This window comes from Alligator sinensis, unplaced genomic scaffold, assembly GCF_000455745.1.
Source record: "Alligator sinensis unplaced genomic scaffold, ASM45574v1 scaffold447_1, whole genome shotgun sequence".
NCBI lineage: Eukaryota > Metazoa > Chordata > Crocodylia > Alligatoridae > Alligator > Alligator sinensis.
The window spans coordinates 2,117,689-2,137,576 of NW_005842123.1; the positions used below are offsets into that span (position 1 = coordinate 2,117,689).

The following is a 19,888-nucleotide window of genomic DNA, read 5'->3' on the forward strand; positions in this document are numbered from 1 at the left end:
CGGGGGAGAGCGCGCTCCGGGCGCTGGTGCAGGGCGGATGCGCGCACGGGGAGGGGGCAGAAAGCAGCCGGGAGCACAGCACGCCCTTCCCCAAGCAGCCCGAGAGCATCTGACTTGTCCCAGCTCCAGCTTAGCTGCTGCCTTCCCTCGCCCAGCTGGCCTTGGCCAGAAGTGCCCCCTCACCTTCCTAGTTTATCCACTCAGTTGCTTTTCTGCCTTGTTTTGTTTGTTTGGAAAGAGCCAAGGGGGTGGTCAGTGCTCACTTCAGGCCAAGCTGCTTCTAGCTCATGGATGGTGGTGGTAGGGGGGTGGGAATAAAAACCACTGGAGGGGCCTTCCAGCCCCTGGCTTATGCCATGAGTTGAAGCATCCATGCCCCCCTGCATCTGCGCAAGGCCTCGTGGCGATGAAGCCTGGGGCTTTTGCACGCGGAAGGCGAAAGATGTTTGGTTTTCCGCCCATGCTGGAAAGTTTCTCCAGTCGTGACCTTCTAACACCTTAATCGCCCTGGGAGATATCACTTCAGGAAGTGTATCCCTTCATCTTTTCCAGTTGGTTTGATTTTCCCCTGAAAGTGTGCGGAACACATTTGCAAGGCTACCGACTATGCATTGACATCCTGAAACAAAACAGGCTTAAGGAAGGGGGGAAAATATATATGATTTTCTCTATGGCATGGGCTGAGGGCTGATGCATATTTGTCTTTCTGTAGCATGACGTGAAAAGAAAAAAAATCAGTGGACCCGCTTGGCAGAGGTTTCATTTAGCCACTTTGACTTACAAAATGATGTGCATAGTGGTTTAGTTTTGTGGGTGTGGGTATAAATTAAGCCCAATTATAATGATATAAGGATGCATATTTTGGTATTTCTGGTGACACTGTAAATCGTGGAAGCAGAGATTTGTAAATGATGCCAGAACCCTGAGATAAAAATACAGTGTTATAATACACCCGTAGTTTGTTATCGCTCGTTACTTCAGAAGCAGCCAGAGGAATAGATACCAATGTCAAGTTTTGAGTCCTTTAGTAATTTGACATCTCTGTCTTTTTCAGTGCACTTTTGCTTGCATTTCTCAGTTTATTTTATTGATACGATCTTGTACATATGTATTCCTCCCCCCCCCCCCCCCCCATTTTTCCTTGCAAAAAAGACAAATCTGGGCACATTTGGAGATAGGTGCTGAAATCCCTTTGGTTTATATAAATCTAATATTAAGATTATTATCTGTATAAAAAAACAGTAACGGTATTTTTCAGCTGTAAAAGCCTGCAATTAATAAGACTGCATCCAGCATCACTGTGATACCTTTCTATAGATGTTTGTGCATATAAGTAACCAAACGAAGGGCGAGAGATCCTACAGATGTTTACTAGAAAACAACTGGTTTTTACAGTGATAAATTTGGACAATTGCATATTTTCTAAGCACGTTCTGCATACAAGTAAATGTTCTTTACAATCATTATTCTATAGTAACAGCAAATATTTGCAACATCACAGTGAGATATTTCATGCCAGTTTTAGTTTACTATCTTTCAGAAAGTGTGGAGTTCTTTGGCATTGATGAAACTGCTGCACATACCCATCATATATTCAAGTATTCAGTGAAGTTTTAAATAATTCTCTTTCAATTAGTACAACAGGAACCTGAAAAAATGGATTTTCTCTTAAAGGAACAAGAATCAGTACATGCAGTTTTCTTCCCTCCCCTTGTATGTTTTAAAATCCTTATACCATTTTATGGTCTCATGCACAGAACAGTTTTGTTTTGTGTTCCTAAATTTAAAAAAAAATCAGGTTGAAAAACACGGGGTTTTTTTTGGGAATGACTATACTATAAAAGTCTTTTCATCAAGTTTCTGTAGAGGTTTGTAAATGTGAGTGGATAATTAAAAATGGGGTACATTAGTGACTTGGTTAATCAGAGTAATTAATTTATAAGACAGACTACTATATATCAATTGATGTTTTTGAAGTCAGGCAAAACATTCCATCAAGTTAATGTGTTTAAGAGTATCATATCAGGCACAGACAGGTACTAGAAGTGATAAAAAGCAGATAACCCGAAACAAGATGATTTACAGATGGGTCATTCTCTAGTATTGTGGGGTTAAAAAGATCATATTCTTCATAGGAACAGAATGTAGTTCTATAGACTTAGCAGAATTATCGAGGCAAATCTCAATATTGAATGTTTTCAGAAAGATGGGTAGAATTTGTCAAAGCTAGCAAGTGTCTATGCAAACATCGCTAGCCCTTGGTAGGCAGTGTACTATATTGATGTAAGGAAACATATTAGCATATAGTTAAAATACTTTCTATGATAAAGATCCATTAAATTACTATGTTAATAACAGTGATTTTTATATTCTATATAATTTAAACTTTAAATGTTCATAAGAACCCTCATAAGGCATCAGTGTAATTTACTATACTTTGAGATTGTAACATCTTTATTTTGCCTGCTCCTGTGGCATGGAGAAAGCATTTTAACTCTTGCATCTTGCAGTTCAGTTGGCAGATTTTTGTATTTATAATACATATGGAAAATTTTGTGTTACATCCAAATTAGAAAAAAAAATGTAAACAGGTGGGAGTTTTGATGATTTGTTGATCTGGGGTTCCTAGATTTAAGAATCTGCTCAGTACAGTGAGACAGTATAAATTACCACAATTCGAGCATCTCTTCTACAGGCTGGAAGACAGGACACCATTTAAATATTTGCTATTCCCTTCTTCAACAGAACTGAGAGGTGTGCAGTCCAACATTTCTCCAGTTTTTGGTAGACTGACATAAGGCAACGTGAAACCCTAAAACCTCAGAGGTGCAATATTGATTTGATTCCTAACTGCAAATCCTTCATATCATTGCTCAAAATATCTAACTTTACACCAATATTAGCCATTCTTTTTATAGTGACACCATGCTTAGTAAAAAACTTCTAAGCACTGAGGTCAGGTGTTGAGATTGGATTCTAGTTTATTTTTTATGAATCAGATAAAGATTTCTGTGCATGAGACTGTATGTGAAGATGAGAGAACAAGAACATTTCCATATCAAAGGCAATATATCTGAGGCTGCATAGTAATTAAAATGCTGTGGTTTGGACTCTGTGCACTAGTACTTAAGCAGAGCGTTGTTGGGACCTTGTGCAGCATGCAGGCGGTTGCCTCTTGCATACTTCTAGAAATATACTTATAATTTTGTACAAACATTTATGCCAGTCCACACTTTTCTGTGGATAATTTGTATTTCATCCAAACCATTCAAAGTAGAAGTTATTTTTTGAGCAACCCCGTCATTATGGCTTTTGTGCATCAACTATTTTTATTCTGGTTGTTTGTATTTCCTCTTACCAGAATGATGGCTTGTTTATAGTCAGATTTTTTTGTGTTTCTCTAAGACCCCTTCTGTATATCACTCACATGTTACTACTTACTTGAAAAATCTTTTATTTGACGCAAACATGGAAATATCCTTTTAGATTAATTGAAGGTAGCATGATTTGTTCCATACTGTACTTCAGAATAGATTTAGAGTTTTACTTTAATGGTACAGCGTGAGTACTAATTCTAATGAATCCTTGCAAAATTCAGAGAGAACCAGACAAGTCGCTTCTATTACCTTGCCTACACAGGGAAATTGGCATTCCAGAGTAGCTCCCTGCATGAATACTCTGGTCTAGAATAAAAGTGACAATTATTCCAGAACAGTGTCTCCTCGTAGCTTATGGAATGCCTTATTCCATGATCTCAATGTTGATCCATTTTTCAAGGTAGACAAGGCCTAAGAATACTTTAAGTTGTGTGAGCACCTTAAGTGACCTTATTACTCCTGGACATATATGCTGCAGATTCCTATTATTTGTTGATAAACTCAGCCCCTCAATTTATTAATTTGAAGCCATTAGATGTTATATATAAACGTATGTTTGTATCTTGCAAAAATGTCACGGTACATTAATTTTGTAAATCTCACATTGAGCATTTTTTTCAGTTTTAGATTGTAGTGGGTTTAAGAGTCTGACATTTGACAACAATGAATTATGAGAGAGAACTTTTAGAGTATGTATTACATCTGTACTATTGTAGATGACCTGCTAAACTGAGGTTCTGGCCTTTTGTTGTTAATAAAGAGCCCAAGGTATTTTTTCAAGAATGGGGTGTTAACCTCAATGCCATTGCCAAATTCCAGATTCGATAGTATGTAGTTGTCCATCTAAATTCTTCTTGCAGCTTTAACTGGCTCAGTTCATCCTCACTTCCTCTCTGAAATACAGTTGTGTAATGTTACTGGTGTAACATATGTAATGTGTTACATTACATATGTTGTATGTACATATGGTGTACATATTGTTCTTTACCTCACCAGTACCAAGTTCAGCCACTGAAGTGATCCCTAAGACTACACAGTCTGTAAAGTATGTTGGCAACATTCTGGCTGAAGGCATGGAAGGGATATTATTATTATTTTTATTATTATTATTAAGCCAAACAGTTTTAAAGATTGTATTTATTCAGTCTTTACATGTTGTGCTATTACAGATTTTTTTTGAGACATTGGGACAGATCCTCTGTGTTGATTTCAATGGATGCATGCCAGCTAACACTGGAAGTGGATCTGGTCCTCAGGAGTTGATCCAGCTTCCACTGAATCAATAGAAAGACATTGAAATAATAGATACTGCTGATTTGCAGCCACTGTGTATGGATTCTGGGACGCTGGACTAGACACGTGCTCCCTCCCTTTCCACTACACCCAGCGTTCTGAGTGCAGACTTCTAACTTACACATTCCTTCATATAGTCCTGAGGGTTAAGGCTGCATATTGGTTCCAACAATAAGGGTGAATTTCACTTAATCCTAAGATCAAGTGTATAGGGATGTGCACAAGTGCAACTGTCATTTATATGCACTGATGTTTATTGCAGAAGATTACTATTATCATGTTATGACCAAGCCTAGAATTGAAATTTTTCTGTATTCATATCTGATTTGCTCCAGTAATTTCTTACTTTTCATTTTTATTATCCAACCTTTTGGCCTGCCCAAAACTTAAACCTCTGAGAAGCCTTTCATGTTCTCTGACACAATTTGGTGTTTTAAATACAATCACCTATTTGTCTGGAAACATACATTTTATGAGTTTTGATATGTGCATTCAATTGTAAAACGGGGTTTTGGGTCCCAATTGCAAACTCAACTACAATTTGTGAAATTAATTTGTTTTAGCCAAGACATAACATTCTTTGAATGGCACTATTCAAGCATATTTTAGATAATGATATTGATATGAGCATGGCCCTATTTCTGTTTTTTCTCCCCATAGGACACCGAGGGGGGGGAGGGGAGAGAGGCAACAAGGAAAATACTGACTGTGTTTTCTTTCCACTTTCTTTCCCCCAAAATAGCAGGAGAGAGAGACGGAGAGAGATGGAGAGGTATAGAAGGGAGGGACCCCAGAACACCTTTATTTATATCAGCATATAGAGATGTTCTGCAGGATGTTTCCTTAGGTATAGAGTCATTAGTGCACTTCCTAATTATAGCAATACCTAGTTGCTCTGTTGAAGGTCAGGTCTTCCGTAAGTGAGGTGTTGTGCACATACAAGGCCCCCTATGGTAGTATTTTTTTTTGCCTTGGGAAGTAGTTAGAAACTTTATTTTAATTTATATTCGATAAACTCTTTCAATTTGGTTTGGTGGGATGGTAGGGTAGTATATGGAGGTAATGATGTGCTAGGGGATACAGAGGCCAGGAGGACTATGTGTAGGAAATTGTCTGGAGGTGGGAAAACCTACAGGACAGGGAGGAAAAAAGACCAAGGAGGAAAGGTATCACTAGTTAATATTTTCAGTTAATGGAGTAAGACAGAACATAACTTGTTTGTGCTTCTGCTATGCAATAGTACAACAGAGCCTCTGTTATGCTCTCAGCAGTGTTATTTGTGTATTTTGATTACTCCTAGAGCTTCCCAAGTTACAAGTTTGCCAGAATGCCAGTCTGAAAAACATAGCATTCCAAATTTAGGAACTCTATTTTTTCTCAGCATGCTATTATCCCTTATCACCTGCTCAAGCCATTTTCTGTTATTCTGTTCCTCTTCCTCCCTTATTTCTGAAACACATACGAGGCAGGTGCTGATCATCTCTGAACAGAGTTCCAGAAATAATTCGTGGAGTGCTGATAACTGCAGTGACTGTAAAAGAGGAGCCGACTGTCTGCTTCCAGGTGGGCAGTGCTCTCCTACTGCTAGGGGCTGGTGAGGACTAGTTAAAAGATGAGCAGGCTCAGGAGGCTGTGATGAGAAGAGCAACAAAAAGAAAAGCTTCTTCCAGCAAGTCTCTTTTGGGTCTTTAGCTTGAGACTGGCCAGTTTTGCCAGGTAGGTATTTTACCTATCTTCTCTGAAAATTATTCCCCTCAAAATCAAAGAAAAAGGAAAATAGAGTAATAATACTAACAAAATAGAGCTGAAGCTTTTTTATTAAATACCGGAGAGTCAAAATACAACTCGCAGTGCCAAAAATCCTGTCTGAGGGCCCTGGAAGGATGTAAAGTCCATTTGGAGGTATTGGGGCGGTGATCAGTCATAGGCATTTTTCTGCCTTGAGGAGGAAGAATGTGCTATCACTTGTTGCTTCCCCAAGCCTTGGTTCTGTGCACTTGGGGAGCAGACTCCCCATGCCCTCTCTGGCTTTTCTATTCTGTAGCTATAGCATACTGGGAGAAACAGGCCAAACATTGCGTCCCTTGAGAAGTGGGGTATATGTTGTCATGCCTACTGGCTTTCCCATCTTGGGCATGGGAAGGGAGGTGCAAGGGACTCCCTTTAACTTCTTCCTATTGCTGTTGCTAACCTTGTGGTTTTTGCTTTTTCTCCATGCAAGCCCCCAAGGCACAGCTGAGGCAACTCAGTTCCATTCTTTTGCCCTGTCCCATCAATCTTTTTCAACCCTGACCTCTAGGGACAACCACTAAGAGTAATTCAGGCATTTGCCTGGGTTTCTATACCCTCTTTTGCTACAAACTTTCTTGGCAATCTTGGAGAACTCTTTTAGTCTCTGCTCGTTTTACTGTCTATAAAATGGGGAGTAACACTACTTTGCCATTTGACTTATTTGGTGTGCAGAAATACCTAGAGTAGTAAAAAGCAGTTAGAGTGAGGATGAGAAGAGGCAAATGGCAGATTCTGTCCTTGGTAAAAGCATAGAGAAGCTCGTTTTGTCTTCCTGGATAGGTAAGCCGCACTCCCCAACAACTTCCTTCCTACCTTGGTCAATGAAAGCTCTTTTGTTTCAATCTCCTTTACCGTTGCTGATAAGTAATGCTGATTTAATCTTTTGCCTTCATATTGAGACTATAACAAAGATGTCGATTAGTGTGTTTTATGATGGTGGTTTTTATCATATGTGTTGTACCCATAAGCACCTGGGTTGAAAATACCTTTTTGCATAAGTCATCTGTCAAGTAGTGATGAGACAGAATCGTTAAGCCAAACTGTCTGCTGCCAAGAAGTGAACGATTCTATGTTCTCTGAGCTCTGTAGACGCCCCAAGTGAGAGAGGAAAGGGTAGGAGGGAGGAGGGCAGCACTGACACCCAAAAGAGGATTGGTTTATAGTGCCTGTACTATCAAGGTTGGCCATGGTTACGCTGAATTTTGAATTTCCTGGGTTTTTTTGTCAAAAACCGCAGTCAGTAGGAAATCTCACCACAGAAGCCAAGGAGAGCACAATTTTGATAGAAATGTTATATTTAGATGCATTAACTGTCTGGAACATACTTCTGGTAGGTTTTCAAGTAAAACACACACGCACTATGGCGCCATAGCATCTTTTGGCAAAAACCATGATGCTGGTGCTACGTCGCCATAGCAACACTCTCCCTCATTATAGCGCGCTGCTGTGGTGTTGTAGCAGCCAAAAATAACCATGCACGGCCAGCATGGCGCAGTACAGGCTGTTACTGAGCCATCATTTAGTACTTCCTTTGGGAGTACCAATAACAAAGGTGCCGTACAGCCACATGTAGGCGCACCCATCCATCCACACACACACAATCAGGAGAACAAACACAGTAAGGGACAAAATCCATCCTAACTCTTGTTTGGTTACCTCCTTACTATGATTGAATAATTTCTGTCTATTTCAGTATGTCAGCCTGGAATGATTAGATGAAGAAGGTGAACCTTTGCGGGTTCCCCTCATAGAGCCTAAATGTGGCTCCCACATGACATTTCTTGTCCTTAACATATTGCATCTTTAGTATCAATAATAACTTGATACAAATCTGTGTGGCATTTGCTAGCTAGACTGTTCTCAGCTGACCAAGCTAAACAGCAGATATGGAATTTATTTCCATGAGACTTGTGACCTTGTCACACACAAGTGGCATTCCCACAAGTAGGTAATGAAGCACCCCCATTGAGTACAGCTAAAGTCCAAATCCTCAGTAGAATTATTGCATATTCAATTTAAACAGCTCTCACTGTCTTTAAAGCTGTCCCTTGATTTTTTTAAATCACTCAGTGTTGTAGCTAGAACAGCAGCTGCTGCTGGTCTCTGCCGGTGCCCACTGTGCTGAATTGGTCCTTCTTGAAAGCGTGTGGGAGAAGAGAAAGGATGGAAAAACAAAGGAAAAGGAAAAAGAGTGGAAAGGATATGAAAGGACAAAGATAAGAGAAAGGAGTGTGCTTTACTGAACTAGATATTCACTGACTGTCATGCTTTCAGGATATACATATGCAGATTTGTATGGCCTTACCACATAGATGATATCTTTCTATAGTTTAAAATATTTAAATATCTGTTAAAGTGATCCTCAGTGCGTTTAGTGTTTTATTTAGCCAACAAAATTGCATAGTTAGGTAAATTAAGCTCACTTAGTGCCTACTATACTTAAGAATGAGCTCTAGATCCTTCTCAGTTGCTTGTAAGGTTGTTCATAATAACTATTGAGGCCTAGATTATCCGTGCTTGGTCTGAGACAAATGCTGAACTTCTTTGGAAAGTCTGAGGATATATGTTCAGTCATTTGGGGGAGGGGGGTGGTATATAAGCATATAAGCATTGTATATTGTGCATATACACTATATAAAATGATATATTACGACATATAGAATTATAGTCCATATAACCAGTATAAATATGTGAAATGTTATGGTATGTCTAATAACTAATTTTTAGTAACTGATAAATTATGTTGAAAAGCCCTTTAAACTTGCCATCATCTATTAACATAAGCAATAGGCAGCTGGGGGGAGGGTTGTCTCTGTAAGCAATCTTGATATTTGTGAGTAGGAAACTGTAAGATGAAGTTGTGTTTTGTTCTTAACTTGTGAGTGGAAGGAAAATAGTTTGCTGGTCTTGACTGCTGGATAAGTTTGGGGCTAGCTTGAACTGATATAGTTTTGGAGTTGACGGGGAAGGCAGGCAGAAGAATATTCATTTGGTGAGAAAAACTTCTGTTTCTGAACTGGGGAAGGGAAACTGCACTAGAATAGGAGGAAAGGACAGGAAGACAAGTGGGGAGGAAAGAAATGAGAGGGAAGAGGCAAGGGAAGAAAGAGAAAAATGGGAAGTAAGTTGGCAGAGTAGTGGTAATGGTTGAGGCACCAATAGTGTTTCTTTGATGAGTAGAAGGGGCAACAACATTTTCTCTTACCTTACCCACTCTTCTGATCACCGAAGAAAAATGGATGCAGAGGGCAAGATGCTGAATCCATCAATCTTGCCACTTGCAAGCAAGTGGGATGCTATGCTAACCAACAATTCTGTTTAGCAGTGGGTGACTGGGATTTATGGTTCAAAGAACTGGCTGTGCTGCAGAGTGTAAGAGTGTAACGCTCTGTATATGTGCTCAGCTTTTGGGAGGTTTTGATTATAAGGCAGGACTTTGAAGGCCACCAAAGCAAACAGCTCTTTATTTTTTTTACTATGTTGGCCTGATACTGAGACAGTTTGCAGTTTTCTGGATGTGCATGTGGATAAACTTGCCTGGTTTGGACCCAGTCATTGAGATCCTCAAATTTGTGTAAGTGTTTTGGAAAGATGAAAATAGAGAACCTTTTCTATTAGTCTACAACTAATACAAAAATGGGTCCGCATCCTGACAGGCATTGAGCTACTGCAATTGCTTGTGAAAAAGTTTCAGGTACCTCACATCTCTAAGGGTGAAATCCACAGTTAATATGATTATTTATTGCTTGGTGGCTTGATTGGAATTCTTGATTAGATCCAAATAACTTCTGTAGAACATGTTGAGCCTTCTTTTTGCCTGTGACCATTGTAAGCTAGTGTTCCTGGCACTGCTGGTATGGGTTGTGAAAGCTGTTGGATCATGCTAGTTCCATCTGTCTAAGTGACCTCAGGTCTGTTAGGTTTCGGTGGCTCAGTTTAGTGAATTGTTTAAATTAGTTAAAACACAATCATTGTATGAAATAAGAATCTATATCAATTTCAGTTACTGGTAGCGTGATCAAATGTAAGTGGGGTTTTTCTTCACACTTGATTTCTGTGTATAAATCCATACTTGTCCAAGTTATCAATATCTAATTTAGGCAGGAGGCAGGGTAGAGATATACCTTATAGACTAACTGAATCAGAGACGCATAAGCTTCCATGAGCAAAAGCTCACTTCATCAGATGAGATATGCACAAGCTTTATGCATCTCTGATTCAGTTAGTCTATAAGGTGCATCTCTACCTTGCCTTCTGCCTGACTTCAGGTTTACTCAGCTAGCTACCTCTCTGTCCGTATGTTATAACAACAGTTTGTTTTTGCTTTTAAATCTTCTAATGTAACAAAATTCACCCTCTTGACTCATGCTTAAAAAAAAGCTATGTGAGAACAATATAGGCATTCTGCACCAGATTTTATAATCAACAAGGCACTAGAAATTTCTGGGGAAAAATCAGGAAGAAAAGGTATATTGTTTTAACATTGATGCAGTTTGCTTAATGCAAGAAATTAATTTTGTAACTTTACATTGCCATCGTCATTTTGTTTGTCTGAAATGTTCCTCTGTGGTTGAAAACACGTTTCACACAAGTTGCATTCATGTCTCTGTTCATAACTGAATTGAATTCTAGGACAGCCTTGCTAGAGGAAGGAATCTGGGGGTACACAGTTTTCATCCTCTTCGAAATCTTAGTGAACATGGTATGTGAACCCCACATCTCAAAGCCACAGAAAAATATTATAAGATCAAATATGTGAAAAAAAATTGAATTTTCATAAGAAAATAAATTGAAAAGACTGAATACTGTTCAACTATATTGGCAATAATTCAAATAAAGTAGTTCTTACAGTTAAACTAAGGAGCATATTTTAAATGCTATGTGTTTGAGAAATTGCCTTAAAGCGACGGTTTTTCACATAAATTTTTTTCAGAGTCAAATATATTGTCTAGAATAGGGGAGAGGGCATAGAGAGGTCCCCACCCTATTGGGTGTCTCAGCCAATGGTCACAGGTTTTCTTTATATCATTGGGGGAAGCTTGGAATCATGCTCAGAATGCTGCTGTATATGCTATAGATTGCGGCCAGAAGGATATGATCTGAGCCCCGCCCCTTATTTTTTGTCCATTTGACTCGGTTGGTAATGATAGCTTTTGGGGATGCCATGATATAAAAATAATACAACGGAGAATTTCAAAATTCAACAGAGAATGTATCCAGACACTAGGTTTCTTAACAAGGTGTTGCTGAATATGTTGTTGTTTTGTTTTTCACACATTGGCTAGTAGGCCACAGATGATTTCAGGAGTAGGCTTGCCAATCAGGGAGGGGCCAAGTAAGGCCATGAGATTTATAGGACTAGGCAAGCACATTCGGAGGGTTTTTGTTACAGTTGATCAGTTGATGTTACAGCTGATCAGAAGTTTGATTGGTAAGCCTCCATGTTTTCTTATCTGTGATTGTACAGGGGAGGTAATCTGGACTCATGCCTTCCTCACAGTTATGGGACTGGCCTTTGAAACAGGAAGAAGTTAGGGAATTGTTAACTATGGCAAAAAGACAGTTCATTTGCTTGTGTTTTCTACTGGCTGGTTGACAGCATGTAGAGCTTAATTCTGCAAGGTAATGAGTACTCTGGCTTTGACACAGCAAACTACATAAGCATATGCTGAGTTTTAAGCACATTCGTAGTCTCTGTGGAGCTACTTTCCAGTAGGGCTACTCATGTGTTTGAAGTTCAGTGCTTTGTTATATGGTCAAAATCCTTAGAATGTGCAGAACCAAGCCCTTATAACTGCTGGAGGTTACATTATTTTTTAGTTTATGAGTTTCTTCAGTGAGCTGACCTTATGTCTAATGGCCAGTCTGTCACGTGGTCAGGTTTGGCAACTTCTAGGAACTGTTTTGTCTACAAGGCTATAGATAATTTCTGGTGTGTGTAGCTCATGTTACATAATTAATGAAGGTGAAAAAAGATGCTCTTAATCAATTGATGATTAATAGTAAATAGCAAAGGTGTTTGATTAACTACATTAAGTCATAAGACATAAGGAGCTATGTGTTGAATTAATGGACTGTAAAGTGGCTAGAAAACTGGCTGGATCATTGAGCTCAAAGGGTAGTAGTCAATGGCTTGATGTCTAGCTGGCAGCCAGTATCAAGTGGAGTTGCCCCAGGGGCCAGTCCCGGGGCTGGTTTTGTTCAGTGTCTTCATCTATGACCTGGAAGATGGAATGGAATCATCCTCAGCAAGTTTGCAGATGACACCAAGTAGGGGGGAGTAGTAGATAACCTGGAGGCTAGGGCTAGGATTCAGAGTGACCTAGACAAATTGGAGGATTGTACCAAAAGAAGTCTCATGAGGTTCAGTAAGGACAAGTGCAAAGTCCTACACCTATGACAGAACAATCCTATGCACAGGTACAAGCCAGGGACTGACTGGCTAAGTAGCAGCTCTGCAGAAAAGGACCTGGGGGCTACAGTGGACAATAAGCTGAATATGAGCCAGTGGTGTGCCCTTGTTGTGAAGAAAGCTAACAGCTAACTGCATAAGTAGGAATATTGATTTTTATTCGGCACTGGTCAGGCCACATCTGGAGTATTGTGTTCAGTTTTGAGCCCCCCACTACAGAAAGGATATGGACAGATTGGAGAGAGTCCAGTGGAGAGCAACAAAAATGTTTTAGGGGGCTGGGGCACATAATTTATGAGGGCAGGCTGAGGGAAGTAGATTTATTTAGTCTGAAGAAGAGAAGACTGAGAGGGGATTTAATAGCCTTCAGTGACTTGAAGGGTGGTTCCAAAGAGGGTGAAGCTAGACTGCTGTCAGTGGTGGCAGATAATAGAACAAGGAGCAATGTTCTCAAGTTGCAGGAAGGAAAGTTTAGGTTAGAAATTAGGAATTTTTTTTCTCACGAGGAGGGTAGCGAAGCACTGAAACAGGCTACCCAGAGTGGTTGTGGAATCTCCCTCCTTGGAGTTTTTAAGACCTGGCTAGACAAAGCATTGGCTTGAATGATGTAGTTGGGGATGGTCCTGCTTTTAGCAGGGGGCTGGACTAGATGACTTTCTGAGGTCCCTTCTAACCCTAATTTTCTATGATTCTACATTAGGATCTTTGATTTATGTTGAACTTTATTTAGCTCCAAAATTACTGATAGGCTTATACAATAAGCTTGACTAGTAACACTTAAGATTCATAGATTCATAGATGTTAGGGTCGGAAGGGACCTCAATAGATCATCGAGTCCGCCCCCCTGCATAAGCAGGAAAGAGTCCTGGGTTTAGATGACCCCAGCTAGATGCTTATCTAACCTCCTCTTGAAGACCCCCAGGGTAGGAGAGAGCACCACCTCCCTTGGGAGCCCGTTCCAGACCTTGGCCACTCTAACTGTGAAGAAGTTCTTCCTAATGTCCACTCTAAATCTGCTCTCTGCTAGCTTGTGGCCATTATTTCTTGCAACCCCCGGGGGCGCCTTGGTGAATAAATACTCACCAATTCCCTTCTTTGCCCCTGTGATGACCTTATAGGCAGCCACAAGGTCGCCTCTCAACCTTCTCTTGCGGAGGCTGAATAGATCCAGTTTCTCTAGTCTCTCCTCATAAGGCTTGGTCTGTAGGCCCTTAACCATACGAGTGGCCCTTCTCTGGACCCTCTCCAGGTTATCCGCATCCCTCTTGAAGTGCGGCGCCCAGAATTGCACACAGTACTCCAAGATGTTAGATAGGTTTGTAATTACCCTGTTTACTTCTAATTTTTCTCTGCCTTCTCAGGCTGTTACTACTATTACTACAAGACAGGGTTCTGTGCAGCCCCTCCAGATGATATCAACGACTAGGTTTTTGTCTATAGAGCCAAAGCATGCAAAATCACTTTACTTGAATATTTATTATCCCCTCTAAATGTTCTCTTTTTCAAGCAGGAAATTAATTCTGAATGATTTCCTCTCACTTCTCACCTGATATGCAACAGAATGTAATCTTCCACCTGCTTTTAGCTTTGTTACCTCAAATCATAGAAGTTAGAGAATGGAAATCATACAGGCTCTTTCTCTGCAATTGCAGGTTTATCCTCAATGACATTACATATATACATTTGTTTGTCACAATTTCTAGATAAAATACCAATCAGTGTAAAGCAGGGGTGCTCAACACCTGGTCTGTGAGCCATATGCGGGTCAATGGTTCCATGGCATTTGGCCCATGGGGCTCCCTACAGGCCTGGAAATTTGGCAGCTGGGGAACGGTAGCAGCGTTCTTCTGCTGCCAGATTTCCAGACCTTTGGAGAGACCTGGGCCCTACATGCTGGATCAGGAGCCTGATCCCAGCATTCAGGTCTAGGCAGTGGTGATGCTGGGCCCTAGGCCTCAATCCTAGGGCGGGAGGGGTTTGGGAGGGGGCATGTGCAGGGAGGGGAGAGGCAGCACCAGGTCCCAATCCTGGTGTGCAGAGATGGGAGAGGGTGGTACTTGGGCCCTGGGACTCAATCCCAGCGCATGGGAGCAGGAGAGGAACCCAAGGTCCTAATCCTGGTGGGACAGAGCAGCAACAGGCTCTCTGGGTGCCAGTCCCAGTGTGCAGGGAGGGAGGAGCTTTGAAGGGGTCTAGGACCTGTTCCTGGCATGCAGGGCTCCATCTGGCCCATGGACTGACTCTGGGCCACTCATGTAGGTGTAAAGCACTGGTGTAAAGGGGGTGTAAAGCACTGGTGTAAAGCATCTAAAGATACAGCATTAATTGACAAGAAAGAAAGCAATGGAAACTGCTGCCATGGGAGGCAGTGTGTCCTAAGGTGAACAGACTTTAGCCTCATCAGACCAGCAAGAAAGAGGGTTTACATTGTCTTATTTAGTGCTGTACCCACAGCCCCAGTGAGGTCTGCCAACAGTAGTGTTTCAGCTGCTGGAACAGTGCATAAGACAACTGGCAACCTTTAAGGCAGTTAGAGTGTAGACATGAAGGTCCAGTGAGTCACTTCTGACCTACTGTGTGACTTTGGGCACATAGTTTCATGTTCAATGTCTTGCTTTTTTTCCCTGCCTTTTGTCTCTGTGGTCTGTTTAGAACAAGGGTGCACAAACACCAGCTCACAGGCCAGACCCGGCCTGCAGAGCCATGTCATCCAGCCTGTGGGGCTCCCCATGGATCTGAAAACGTGGAGGCAGGGAAGCAGCTATTAATACTGCCACTGTTCCGTCACCTCCCCACATTTCCAATCCTCATGCAGCTGGGTTTTGGCCCTGGCCTCACATGGCTGTATTAGACCCTAGCCAGACTGTTGCCACACTGCTGCATTGGGCGGGGTCTAGGTCATTTCTGTGCAGCTGGATTGGGCCTTGGCTGGATCAGTATTGTATACCAGATCTGGCTCACAGACTGGATCTGGTCCACAGATCAACCTTGCACTGCTCATGTGGCCTGCAGGGTGAAAAGATGGGGCATCACTGATTTAGAGTGTTGGCTGTTTGGGGCAGGGACTGTCTCTTGCTGTATGTTTTGCCCAATGGGGACACTATTGTAGTTGGGGCCCAGGAATACTATTATGAATCAATAACCATGCAAACTGTAAATGTTTTCTTACACATTAGAACCAGTAGTTTTTAATACCATTGATCATGAGGCGTGTGCTGTGAAATCCAAGAGTAGAATCTCATTTGTAGTTCAGCGTCTGTAAGGCGCTACGCATTTGAAGTGTTACAAATTATTTTTGTCAGCAGCAACTAAACCAAACAATGATTCACTGTGAGAGGAGTGTGAAACACAAATACTTTTTAAATGCATTTATCACCACTTCCAAAATTAGATGGTACTGCAATTGCTTTTGAGAAATGTGTGCATTAAGGATGCTCACTATTACGTGTTTCGTTGAAAAAGCTCTCAAAAACTGTCACATTGACTCCTTTTATCTAAATCTTCAGTTCAATTTGTTATTAAGACAAGGATTTTTTTTTTGTATTTTCATTATTATTCTAGATGTTTATTAAGCCTGACAGTTGTAGGATTAAGCTTTACAGACAAAAGGATAATATATCCTATGTTTACAAGTTAGCCAGAGGCCAGGTTTTAGAAATCTTAAAAATACTGCTATTGCTAGTTTATCAAATAGACCAGTCAGCTTTCCAAGAAGGAAAATAAATCCAGCAATGGAACTGATTTTCTTGGGAGCCTGGCATGCTCTTTCATAATAATTTGCTGTGACCTACAGGAATGTTACATGGGAGCCTTAAAAGCATTTTTAAAGGAGGTCAAATAATTGAGCTTGTTCTTGAAAATAGAGACATACAGGGCCCAGTCCTGTATGGTACTGAATACCTCCCATGAGATGCTGAAAACCCTTCACTCCCAGTGAAATCCCTGCCTTGCAGGAGACATTCAGTACTTCTGGAAGGGGCCATATAAGATCATAAAGCCTGATCCTGCAGAAGCTTACTATGGGGTATAGTTCTTAGCACAATGCCTGAGAGTAAGCCTGCAGGTTTGGGCCTGTAGTGGTGTGCATCACAAGACTGATTAAATATTGATGGTTTTTGACATGCACTAAACTTTAATTTCATAACCAAAGCAATAACAATCAGCATGATACCTTGAGTTTTCCATTTTGTGGTGAAGTTATGACTTAAAGATTTCATAGCAACCAAAATTGCAATTCTGCAAAATAATCTCTTGGTCAGAAGCACTGCATATTACAGGTGTCTCTTATTATTAAGGAAGCAAACACTTTCGATATCTAGGAAATTCCACATAAATAAAGATGACTATTTTACCACAGGCAGCACAGGTATACTAACGGAGTTAGACCTATCCTATTTGTATTCATAAAGTTGGGAAAACACCTCTGATCCATTAGTTGTGCAATGCTTGCTGGACATTTTCCTTCTTTCCTTTTTCTTTTTAATAATAGGTGGTGTGTTTAAAATGATGAAATTGGATTTGCCAGTGACTCTGGTGCACAGGTCTCCTGTAGCACTGTGGAGGTGCTGCCCTGCTAGTTCTCAATCTTGTCACTTCTGGGGAACAGCAGTGAAACTGTTTGTTCCTGACAGCAGACAGCCCCACTGCAGGGCCCTGGTTTCATGTTACATTAAGTATTAGTGCTGTTCTTTCAGGAGCTATTATGCTGTGACATCAAAGATTTTCTGACAGGGCAGTTGTAGGTTAGCACTGAAGTTGTCTACTGAAATTTTTAAGAATGGAATTAAATATAAATGATTAGATTTAATATGAGAAAGAGGAAAGTGCATATAAAATGGAGCTAGTGGTTAGAGAAAGTTGCATGAACGATTATTTGGTTTGGCTTATTCGTCCATTCTTGTCCATGGCAATTTTTGTTACCTTTAATTTCTACAGCAAATCCAAAATATCACCATATGTTAACATTTTTTGTGCTGCTGATTACTTTCTGAAATATATTATGAGAAAAGTGGACAAGTCTTCTATGAAATAAAAATCCTGGGCTTAACCTCTAAAAGGTATGGTATAAATTAAGGTATAAACAATAATTGTAATGGCCCCGACTTCTTTTTGGTTAAAGGCCTAATTACTTAAAAAGGATCAGTGCACACATTTTTTTCAAGTTGTGAGAAAGCAATTTAAATGGCAAGTAAAATCATGATAGTGATTTCCAAAACATAGGTTTACATAAAAAGCAGAACTTGAAGAATGAAGACAAATGGTAAAAACTTGAATGGGAAGTTTACAGATTGTAGTGTTTATAGGAAAACTCTGAATGTAGTTACTGACTGAATTAAAGCGAAGATCTTTGAAGCAAACGGGTTGTGAAGCTGTTCTGGACAAGAAAAATAAATTCCTGAATGTGTGCAGCTTTAAATGTTCCCGTAGACTCTTCTGTGTTGAAATCAACATTGCTGCGACTATAAAATTACTATTATGCTCTGATGAGGCAAGTTCAGTGACAGGAAATATCAAAATTAATTTAGGAACAAGTCTGGATGTTTTTGATCACATTACTAAGACGCTTGTTCCATTTAGCATCAAGCAAATCATCTATTAAAATGAAAATATGTACCATAAAGAGTAATGCTTTACCAGTACAAATAGTATAAGCTAGATGGTATAGGTTTCGTCCTAAAAAAGGTAACCATGCAAGTTTACTTCTGAGGAGTATGCTAGTTTTGTCTGTTGTGAAATAAATTAAAAGTAAAATAAATGGTGTAGGATTACTGTTATAATACCAGTGTCAACAAAATTTTTGTATTACTTGTGTGAAACAAGGAACTTCATTAAATACATGTGAAAATACAAAGCTTAAAACACATTTTAAATATTTTTCTGTATATTTTATATTGACACCCAGGCATATCAAAATTGTACAGAATATTATTTTTCTGCCTAATGAACTTAGCTTTTACATAGTCTAAAATAAGGGGCCTGATTCTGAAGTTCTTGTTCAGATAATTGGATCTTTCGGGGCCATTTAGTTGACTTAAAGTTGCAGAATAGGGCTTAAAGTTTGTATATTACTCTAATGTACTATGTATGCTATACTAACTAACCTTAAATAGGTTACTCAAGCTAACTACCCAAGTAGCATTGGTTGTGTATGAATGTTTTCAGTTTATTCTTCATTTAGGTAAAATTGCTTGACGTTTTTCTTTAGCAGCAAATCAAAATCAGTTATATGTAGCTGAACATTCAGAAGCAGCCAGCTCAGGATGAAAACTAAAATCTCTATGTTCAGATGTGTGAAGCCTTGGGAATAGTAGCATTACCTTCCAGTAATATTCAGTGACAGGTGGCAACAGTGGAATAAGAATTTATCTTAGTTGCTCTAGCTTTATAATATCAAATCAGAGCAGTTACATTATATTTAGAAAGAAAAGTATAGGAGTTAGTGGGGTCTCACAGAAGGTTATTATGTACAGATAAAACGCCACAAATTGTTAAGAGCAAAATAAGCACTGCAGCAGTTTTCTTCTATCCAAACTTCCTTGTCTGGATGGAAGACTTATTTTGGGGCAATGTTTTTAACATAGAACATGGGATCTGTAAGGTGAGTCTTATAGTCATGATCATTAGTTTTAAAAGTCACCAAACTTTTAAGATTTGTAATGTTTTCATCAGAAAGTCTATACTTGATGAAAGTTATTATATATCTTGAAGGTCTAGTGCATGCCATCCTCACTTAAAGGACTATTAAGAAACCTAAACCTGCAAACCTTAGGTACTTGTCAAATACACCTAATGAGAAGGTATGACAGCTTGTTTATTTGAATTGATACATACAACTTTAAGGTCTAACTTTTAGCATGTAAATAGACCTTTTTGCATGTAAATATTTACAAATGTACATGAAACTATTTGGTTAACTACTGTATCTGAAAAACATTTGCCACTGAATAATTCTAATGCCGGGATTATAGATAGGTTTCTCTTTCAACATACTGAGCGTGCAGCAAATTAAAAGGTT

The 19,888-nt window shown here is 39.8% G+C and overlaps 1 long non-coding RNA gene across 5 annotated transcripts in view; it reads left to right on the forward strand.

Annotated features, from left to right (window-relative positions):
- The window catches only part of LOC112550481, a 184,671-nt gene that overhangs the window by 3,331 nt on the left and 161,452 nt on the right, over positions 1–19,888 (forward strand). The window contains exon 2 of one of the 5 annotated variants that reach the window (XR_003094357.1): positions 6,140–6,386. The exons of the other annotated variants lie outside the window; for them this stretch is intronic. This is a non-coding gene — a long non-coding RNA (uncharacterized LOC112550481). The remainder of the gene's footprint in view (positions 1–6,139; positions 6,387–19,888) is intronic. 5 annotated transcript variants of the gene reach the window in all.